This window comes from Myotis davidii, unplaced genomic scaffold, assembly GCF_000327345.1.
Source record: "Myotis davidii unplaced genomic scaffold, ASM32734v1 scaffold648, whole genome shotgun sequence".
Classification (NCBI taxonomy): domain Eukaryota; kingdom Metazoa; phylum Chordata; class Mammalia; order Chiroptera; family Vespertilionidae; genus Myotis; species Myotis davidii.
The window spans coordinates 620,963-631,501 of record NW_006299603.1 but is presented as its reverse complement, the minus strand read 5'-3'; the positions used below and the strand labels follow the sequence as shown (position 1 = coordinate 631,501).

The 10,539-nt window shown below is 52.1% G+C and overlaps 1 long non-coding RNA gene across 1 annotated transcript in view; it reads right to left on the bottom strand.

The window, feature by feature from the left end:
* Nucleotides 1-10,231, bottom strand: part of LOC107184926 — a 23,658-nt gene extending 13,427 nt beyond the window's left edge. Inside the window, exon 1 of the long non-coding RNA XR_001515826.1 lies at nt 9,894-10,231. This is a non-coding gene — a long non-coding RNA (uncharacterized LOC107184926). The remainder of the gene's footprint in view (nt 1-9,893) is intronic.
* Between the last annotated feature and the right edge of the window lie 308 nt (nt 10,232-10,539).

The following is a 10,539-nucleotide window of genomic DNA, read 5'->3' as shown; positions in this document are numbered from 1 at the left end:
GAGGATGTGGAGAAAAAGGAACCCTCCTGCACTGCTGGTGGGAATGCAGACTGGTGCAGCCACTATGGAAGACAGTATGGAGTTTCCTCAAAAAACTAAAAATGGAACTCCCATTTGACCCTGTGATCCCACTTCTAGGAATATATCCCAAGAAACCAGAAACACCAGTCAGAAAGGATATATGCACCCCTACGTTCATAGCAGCACAATTCACCATAGCTAAGATCTGGAAACAGCCTAAGTGCCCATCAGTGGATGAGTGAGGGTGAGGATATCCCTCTCTATTCCAATGTGCGGTGGGCAGAGAGGGGGATAGCACAGGGCTGTCAATAACCACTAATTCCCTCTCCTCCCAGTTGCATAATGCCCCAAGTTTGGGGGGGGGGGCTGAAGTTTATACAATTTGGGGAGGCCTCCTTTGAGAAAAAAATACAAAATTATGAATACAAAATTGCTGGGGCCTTTGGGAGGTAGCAAAAATGGCAAAAAAATAGTCAAGGCAGAATTAAACACATTTGATGAATAAATGAACGAAAAGGGTTTACATATACACATACATGTGTGCAACCCCCATTCCCCGCAAAAACTATACAGAAAACTAAGAAGATTGGAAAACATCTTGGCAGTTCCTCTAAAGGTTAAGCATATGACCCAGATATTCCACCCCTAGCTATCTACCCAGAGAAATAAACTCATATGTATTTCTACTCCAACATTTGTACTCAACTGTTTATATCAGCATTATTTTTAATAGCCAAAAGGTGGAAATAGCCCTAAATATCCATCAATGGATAAATGAATACACAAAGTGTGCTCCATCCATACAATGGAATATTACTCAGCCATAAAAACGAGTGACGCACTGACATACACTACAACATGGACGGACCTTGAAAACATTAAGTCAAAAAAGCCAGTCACAAAAGACCACATGCTATGTGATTGCACTTGTGTGAAATGCCCACAATAGGTGAATCTATAGGGTCTAAGAACATAGATTAGTGGTTGCCCGAGGCTGGGGTGGGGGAAGGGGGGATTGTGGGCTGATAGGTAAAGGATACAGTTTTTTTTCGGGGGGGTGATGGAAATGTTCTAAAATTGCAACAGCTACACAACGCTGCGAATATACTAAAAGCCATTGACTTGTACACATAAAGTGGGTGACTTACGTGGTGTATGAATTATATGTCTACGAAGCTATAACCAGAAAAATGTGTTGAGGCCCCTTTCGGAGTTATGACGGGGCAGGCCCACAGGGCTTCAGCTCCACTGCTTCCAGGTAGGTGAGCCGTGATGCCCTCGGCCTGCCACAGGTGTGACCATGTCACAGTTTCCATCATCACAGCTTCCCCAGCTACCTACCCCTCAGGCTGATTGAGGGATGCTGGTCTGCTGCCCTCATTAAGCCTGCATCGAGGCCCTCCCGCAACCTGAAGCCAGGGCAACATCTGTGACTCAGGGGAAGGTTGGAATAAAACAAGCAGGCTGAAGGATGAGAAAAAGCAGATGTGGAGGTGGGTCCTGGAGGCTGATGGGAGCTTGGGAGGGAGAGGCAGACCCATCTCTGGGCCAAGTCCTCCAGGGGCTGTGCTCGGCAGGGGTGCGTGGAGGCCGAAGCCTTCCACAGCCTGTAGCGGCCAAAGACAGATGCTCATGCCTGGCATTTGCCCCCCTGCAGGTCTGCCGTCCAAAGGCTAAAGGTGAGAGGTCGGGGATGAATTTAGGCTTTTGATAGAAATTTCTGACCCTGGAACAGGCTGAGCTGGATTCTGATGACAGACTCAACTCTGATCCTGGTATCGCATGTGGAGCACGAATCTTTGTGTCATAGCGTCATAGACTGTCATTCAGTCATAGACGGAACCTTGAGCTTCAGTCTGTGACACCAGGATGGATGTCAGCCCTCTCAACCACCCCCGACACACACTCAGTGTTCTCCCGCCTGCCTCTGTGCTGTCCTCACCACCCTTCCCGCCCCCCGCTCCTGCCTGACAACTGAGGACTCTGATCCTCGGCTGTTAGTCTTTGCCAGAGAGCTTTGACTTGCTCTGCGCCCTTTCCCGACACCCTGCTGTGGTGTCGTTGGTTTATCTGTGCCCTTCTAGACCAGGGGTTCCAAGATCCAACTATGGCTCCAAGCCTACAGCCATGCCCACTTTATGACAGCTTTCATTCTGCAACAGCAAAATTCAATAGTTGTATCAGAGTTCACATGACCTTCAAAGCCGAATATATGTAGTCTCTGGCCCTTTACAGAAAGTTTGCTGACCCCTGCTCCAGGCCATGTGGTCCATAAGGGCAGGTTCTGTATCTGATTCACTGTCATATCTCCAAGCCCCAAGTAGAATCTTAAGCTGTTTTTTTAATCCTCAGCTGACGATATTTTTCCATTGATTTTTAGAGAGAGTGGGAGGGAGAGAGAGAGAAACAAACATTGATGTGAGAGAGACACATCTATTGGTTTTCTCCCGCATGCACCCCTTGACCAGAATTGAACCCGGGACCCTTCAGTCTGCAGACCAACACTCTATCCACTGAGCCAAACCAGCTGGGGTGCAAAACTTCATGTGTAGTAGTCAACTCCTACGTGCCTGGGCTACTGCTGAGGCATCACATAATTGCATTTTTCTATCCTCACAGCAGCCCTCTGAGTCCCCACTATACAGAATTGGACCCCGGCGAGGCTCAGAGAGATGCGCTGATTTTCTCATGGTCACACCAGGCTGGTAAGGGCAAGAGCTGGATGGAAACCTAGGTATTTCCAACTCAAAGCAATACTTATAAGCAACAGGCCATTCTGTGGTGAGCTGATGAGTGGACAGATGGTGAGTAAATGTTAGATGGATGAATGAGGGGGTGGTTGGATGGGTAAATGGATTGTTAAATGGGTGGATAGTTGGATAGTTGGCTATCTGGTTGGATGGTTAGATGAATAGATAGTTGGCTGGCTGGTTGGTTGGACAGATGAATGGGTGAATGAGTGGATAGATGGCTAGATGGATGGATGCTCAGGTGTATGTATGTATGTATGTTAGATGAATGGATGGTTAGGTAGATGATGTTTAGATGGGTAGACAGATGAACAGATGAATGGATGGATAGTTAGGTGGATGGATAAAGAACAGTTGGCTGGTTGAATGGAAGATAGTTGGTTAGATGGATGGATGGATGGTGAGATGGGTGAATAGATGGACGATGGAAGGATGGATAGTTGGGGGTGGGGGTAGGTGATGTGGCAGGGCCCAGAGGCAGTGATGAATTACGTCAGGAGATGGCATTCTTAGGGATGAGCTGGTGAGGGGTGTAAATGGAATGGGGGCAGAATCATGACAGAGAATCCAGAGAAGAAAGAAACCAGGTTGCGGCTCAGGATGCACTAATTATGTGTGTACTTACTGTATTTTGGGGAATGAATGAAAAGTATGGCCAGAAGGGGTAACTGGAACAACGGAGAAGGGGTAGTGCAGCCCTGCCACAGGAACCTCCCTGCAGTTCCCCACCCCATCTCCCTGGCTTGTCTGCCTCCTTAAACCCAACTCCACCATTTTCTTTTTCTTTTTTTTAAATTTATTGATTTTTTACAGAGAGGAAGGGAGAGGGATAGAGAGTTAGAAACATCTATCAGCTGCCTCCTGCACATCCCCTACTGGGGATGTGCCCGCAACCAAGGTACATGCCCTTGACTAGAATTGAAGCTGGGACCCTTCAGTCCACACGCCGACCCTCTATCCACTGAGCCAAAGCAGTTAGGGCCCAACTCCACCATTTTCCCAGGAAGTTCCAGGCAGCTAGTTCCAGAGCTTACAAGGGGCACAAACAGGACATTCTCCCTATGCCCTCCAGGGCTAAAGACGGGAGGACGCTGGTGGGGAGTCACTCTGCTCCCCCCCCCCCCAAGATCCTCTTGAAGAAGCTATCAGCCTGGATTCAGGTCCCAGGCAGCCTCTTCCACCAGCAGTATCTGCAGCACCAGCCACAAAGTGGTTTAAGAGTCACCACAGGTTCCCACAGCTCACTCTCTCATCTGCTGCCTATAAATCACAGCCTCAGCCTACCCTGGCAGGGAGACTGGCTGGGCTGGGTGACCAGGAGCTGGCAGGCCTTTGCAAGGACCTGGGTCACAGACTGTTGCCTTGCTGATCCGCAGCTGATGCATTAAATTCTCCAGCACTGCCACCCACTGGTGGATTTAAAACCCCCCCAGGCCCTCCAGCTGCCCACACTGGCAGCTTTGTTCATTGGGTAAAACATCTCAAAGGTGGCCTTGGAACAGAACCGGTTTAAAATGCTGGTTCCTCTAGCTTGTCCTTGCTGTGTGACCTTGTGCAAGTCACTCAACCTCTCTGAGTCTAATTGCATGAGACTTAACAACTGGCAGCAATTCCCATCATTGTGATTGCTCTTCAGTTGCCACCCTCTCTCCCCAGCCCCACCCCCAGGTCCCTTGACATTGCTATCTCCCCCAGCAGGGTGCCCAGCACACAATCGGCCCTCAGGGAGAGTCTATAGATAAAAGAACTAATGAATCTTCTCATTGCCCCTCAAATGGACATTCGTGGCCACCTTGAACAAGTACGCAGCTCTCACAAGTAATGGGCGCTGGGATCGGATGAGGCTGAGCAGAGGGGCTGGCCTGCCTCGGAGATGCTTGTGGAAAGGCCGTGGGAATGGTGTGGGGGCTGCTAGCACAGTGTTACCACACACCATGGCCCTGACACCATCTGCTTATCTTCAAGGGCTAAATTCCTCCTGAGATTTGAGAAGTATCTTTTTGCAAAAGCAATTCACCCAGGCGGGGGGGAGGGGGGGGATATAATACAAGGGCCTCTCTAGCCACCACAGAGGTAAACTGAGGCCCAGGACAAGGGTGGGTGTCACTGTCCAGTGTGTGTGTGTGTGTGTGTGTGTGTGTGTGTGTGCGTGTTCAAGGAAGGTACCTATCAGAGCCCCGGGGGTCTCAGCCCTGCTCTTTCTTGCTGAGCCTCTGCCCTACAGCCAGCCAGAGCTCAAAGTGTCAGGGGCCCCAGGAAGCTACCAGGCTGCCCCGAGGGAGCTACAAGGTGAATCTTCTCCTTCTGCAAATTTACCTCCAGAGACAAGTTACTGCGCAGTCTGGGAAGATGTCTCCTCCTGGACAAGGGGGGCCCACAGTCTGGGCTGTGCCATGAGGTCCCGGGATGTGGAATTGGGGGTTGGCTCAGGCACTCCGTGTCCCCGGCCAAGGAGAGCTCGAGGTGGGGCGGTGGGCAAGTTGTCCAGGGAACCCTGTGTGCTGGCCTGTGCCCGCTGCTTGCGGCCTGCCCGCTTACCTCTCTTGAAGGCCCACCGCTTCAGCCACAGCTTAGAGAAGGCTGGCCAGGAGTGGTTGAGCCCTGGGTCAGCCATGGGGCAGGCTTGCACGAGTGAGTGCAACTGGGATGGAGCAGAGCTCAGCCGGGAATCCTTGCCAGGATGGGGCTGCCAGCAAGAGGGGCGGGGACTGCTGCAAAGGGCTGCCAGAGGCAGCAGCTGGTGGGATCGTGGGGCTGGCGTTCCGGCTATGGGGGCCCCTGGACTCCAGTCTGGGGGGAGGCCAAGCTCTAGCAGCGTCCCCACCCCCAGCCCTATCGGCCTCTTACCTGGGCTGGACAAGACATTCTAAGAGGAGCTGAAGAGCAGCAGGAGGAGAGGTGACGGTGGGTCCTCGGGGAAACAGGCTGAGTCCTGAGTGTCTGAGTGTTTGTGTGCCACTGTCCCTGTTTAGCAGGGCGTTTGTGTTGGTGTATAGTGCGTGTGCTGTCAGGTGAGTGTTTGAGTGCAAGTCTTGAGTGTCCACGTGTGTGTTCACACTCAGCATCTAGTGCAGCGGTTCTCAACCTGTGGGTAGCAACCCCTTTGGCAGTCGAACTACCCTTTCACAGGGGTCGCCTAAGACCATCCTGCATATCAGATATTTACATGACGATTCATAACAGTAGCAACATCACAGTTATGAAGCAGCAACGAAAATAATTTTATGGTTGGGTCACAACATGAGGAACTGTATTTAAAGGGCCAGAAGGTTGAGAACCACTGGTCTAGTGGGTTCCCTGCAGTGTTGGTGATGTAATGGGCACAGAGCCCTGTGCCCGTTTACGGTGTGCAGCACTTACAGTCTCAGGACGTAGTCATCTGTAACTGGGAGTTTCTATGTTTTGACCACCTTTACCCATTCCCCCACCCCCAGCAATCACAAATCTGAAGTTTTTTACGATAAGTTTTTTTTTAAATTAGATTCCACATATAAGTGGGCTCATATAGTATTTGTTTCTCTTACTTTATTTATAGTATTGGTCTGGTTTACTTTATTTAGCATAATGCCCTCAAAGGTTGTTGTAAATGACAAGATTTCCTTCTTTTTGAGGCTGAATGATATTATCTATGTGCTTTTTCAAACATCTGGGATTGTGTGTGAAATAATTTTATGGTTGGGTCACAACATGAGGAACTGTATTTAAAGGGGTATATGAGTGTGTGTGAGTGTGTGTACGTGTGAGTGTGTGTGTATGTGTGTGTATGTGTGTGAGTGTGTGTATGTGTGAGTGTGTGTGTGTGAGTGAGTGTATGTTAGTGTGCATGAGTGTGTGTGTGTGTGTGTGTATGTGAGTGTGTGTGAGAGTATATGAGTGTGTATATGAGTGTGTGTGTGTGTGCGTGCGCGCGCGTGTGTATGTGAGTGTGTGTGTATGTGTGTGTGTATATGAGTGTGTGTAGGTATATGAGTGTGTGTATATGAGTGTGTGTATGTGAGTGTATGTGTGAGTGTGTAGTGAGTGTGTGTATATGTGTGTGTATGTGTGTGAGTGTGTGTGTGTGCGTGAGTGTGTGTGTGTGCACATGTGTGTGAAGGCTATTTGTGTGAAGGCAGGGGAGCGGGATTTGAACTCACAGCAGGGGTGGGACCTGCCTGTGTCCTCTAGGCCTGAGGGAGAACTGCTCTGGCATCTGTGAGGGCTCTGCTGCTTGCCTGGGCTCTGTGTCTGCGTGTCTGCGGGATCGGGGTGTACCCAGTGCTATGGCTGTGCGCGCACCCGCCAGCGGCCAAGTGCTGCCTCCTAACTGGTGTTTTCATTCTTCTCTGAAAAATCCCTGACTGTCTGGCAACTTCTTAGGCTCTTCCCTCCCTCTCAGAGAGTTCTCCACACGCTGTCTTTGCCCCGGCACACCGCCCGACTGCACAGCCACTGCAGTCCCATTTCCATCCTCTCAGTCTCCTAGCTCTCTGGGCTAAATCCAAAGGACACTTCCTGACTCACCTCGACTGGCTACCTCCGACCACATCCCTCTAGAAATTCATTCCTCCTGTGACGCATCAGGCTGAATTGATGAATGATGAGAGAGAATCACAGATTGGCTGCCTCCTGCACGCCCCGCTCCAGGGATCAAGCCTGCAACCTGGGCATGCACCCTGACGAGGAATTAAACCATGGCTTCCTGTTCATGGGTTGACGCTCAACCACTGAACCACACCAGCTGGCCTAATCTTCCCTTTTTTGCCTGACCTTTAAACTCTGTGTTCCCGGGCTCTGTCCTGGTCACTTTCTGCTCTCCCACCAGCCCTGGTGATCCCCCCTTGCTCCCCCCCCCCGATTGCTATCATAAGTAGGTGGCCCCAAAATCTTTCAGTCACACAAAGACACAAAAACACACACTCTATATACTAACACCTGTGGACAATGGCAGACACACACACACACATAGACAGACACAGACACAGACAATTATACACAGACACATACATAGAATCCAGAGAACAGCTCGTGGACATTTAAAAAGCACCTCATCTGCTGTGCTCCAGGTTTGAATTCTTTATCTCCTACCACATGTTTCCCAACAGGCTACCAACGCCTCGGGGACCCCTTGGTCCCTGGGTGGAGGGCAGATGTGAGAACTTCGGGAACACCTAGGGCAGTCAGAAGCCAGGAAGAGCCATCAAGCCCCTGGCACCCAAGGCAGGAGCCCGGGAGGCCAGAACCAGGGAACGCGAGGTTAGAGCACAGTAGGCAGTGAGGTTTTAGAAAAATCTCACTTTACAAATCCGACCAGGACACCCTTTCTAACAGTGCAAGCTCGCTTATTGTAGAAAGACACAAAACACACGCTGTCCACCCACATCCAGCACCGAAGGCGGCTTAGAAAGAACAGCCCCCAAAGCTGCACAAAACTGGAGGGAAACCTCTGCCTGCAACTGGGAGGCACTGGCACTGGGGCCCGGGGGTCAGGGCCCCGGAAGGCAGGAAGCTAGTGACGTGAGGCAGACACGATGCCGTGTTATTTCTCACGGGAGTTTGTGGATATGAATGTGGTTCGTAAGTGACTGGGAAGCAGACCAGAAAGAGGCCCCAGGATACGGCTGTCCTCTCTGTCTAGCCCTTTCTCAGGAGCCCACCCTGCAAACTCAGTAACGACCGGACCTACCATCAGGTTCTCCTTCCAGGTGTGGCCCAGAAGTTGCTAAGGATGCACACAGGTTGCCTGGCAGGGACTGCTCAGGGAAGCAAGGCTGGGGGACAGGGGCAGGGACAGGGTGAAGGAACAGGAACGTCTGACCACGTTTTCTGAGCTCCTACTGCATGGGGGCCTGTGCTCTGATCTTACTTGTAAGGGCTAGGACAGCTCTTTAATGGAGGAACCAAGGGAGGGCCAGCGCGGTGAAGTCACTTGCCCACGGCTGCCCAGAGGCAGGGGAGCAGGATTTGAACTCACAGCAGGCTGACACGACCATCCTGTCATCTGTACAACATTGAGTGTGGCAGCCGTCCAGCACCGTGTCAGGGCTGGGAGTCAGGGTGTGCGCAGACGGCCGAGACAAGACATGCTGATGGGTTTGCCATTGACATTCCATGGTGCTTCCAGGTCCAGTGACAAGCCTGCCTCTGCCCAGAAGCCCTCCCAGAGAGGCCCGGGACCATGGCAAGGGGCTCAAAGGCGGGCAGTCCTCCCTTGATCTTGCTTGGTTGTCAAACCTTTTTAGAACTGTAGGAGCCTGGGCCAGTGGGATCAGCCACCTGAGTGGCCCTGGAGGCTTTCTCTGATGTGCCCCAGCCTCACCCACCAGCTCGACGGCCTCAGCCATCCACTCCAAATGCACCCATTCCTGGCTGCTTGCGGGGCACCTTCCCGGACCCCAGAGTGCCTGAACCCGCCTGGTGGCCGTGTGGCCTTGGGGGCTGGGAGGAAGTAGAGGCTTGGGTGTGCCCTGAGCGAAACCACAGCCTTCCTCCCGACTGCACCCCAACCCAGGCAGCCTGGGCGGGAAGCTCCCTGAGTGGGCCATGGTGGGAGCCAGGAGCACCTCCTTGGGGGAAGGGGAGCTGGAGGGCTGCCGGTGGAGGGTTCTCCTCTGTGGGTGAGCTAGCCAGCATGGGGAGCAACCGTCCTCAGGCCTGGCTCTCACACATCAGCCTGAAGCAGAAGTGTTTGTTTTGAAAGTCAGACACCCCAGCCCCAACTTTCAGATTCTGTTTCAGGGAGGTCCACGGGGTGTGGCTGTGTGTGTTCCAAAACCTCCAGTTTAAAAAGCGAAGCATGCCTGGCGACTCTGCTGCAGGAAGCACAAGACCCTCCCCCTGGCACCCACTGTCTCTCTTCCCCAGCCTTTGGCCACAAGGGGCTCCATCCTCCTGTTGTACTTTGTGGTCTGCCATGGACCCCAGCCCCTGGAGAGACCTCTTAGGACCACAGACTTTTGCAGGACAAATAAGCAGGTTAAACCACCTCGCCCGCTCACTTGAAAACAGGCTGACCAGAGGGTTGAGAGAAATAGGATGGGCTGTCTGTCCACTGCCCCTCAGGCTGCACCAGACCTCGCTGCCAATCTGTCCCTGTTGGTCCATCTGTCCCTCCACTCCCAAGCCCCCAGCATGGTCACTCACCACGTGGAGACTTGTCCTCACTGCTGCAGGCACACAGTCCGGCTCCTGCGGCCCCCACTACCCATGGCCAAGGCCTCCAGCCTGTCCAGGGGGAACATCAGTGGGTCAGAGTCCAGAGTAATTGCAGGGTGACCTCAACTTCCTTTTCCTTAATTGCCCGACGGCTTGGTCCCTCTATCCCCAGCTGTGGGCTGAGGTGGGGGTCTGAGTACAGCATAGGCTTGGGGTTCTAGAAGCAGGGTACTCACCTCCACCACTCAGCCCTGTGGGTGCAGGTGTCCTGAAGAGATGAGTGGGGGATGGGGGAAGCCTCAGCACCCTCACCCCCACCCCAACAGCTTCCTGTAGAACCAACTGCCAAAGAGGAACAGGGCTCTGGGCCTCGCATGGGTACACAGGCAGAGACTCATGGGAACACAAAGTCACGTGTATCCAGAGACAGTTGCTCAGACACACTTGTGACCATGCACTGGTATGTGGGTACACACTTGGTTACATTGGGCATGGAGGCACCTGGGTCCCATGGTCTGCTGATAAATTGTTAATAACCACCTCTCTGACCAAAATAAGAAAATAAAAGAAATAAAGAATAAAATGAAATCCTGGTACTTAGCATCTGTTGATTCCCATGGCACAAATACTCCCA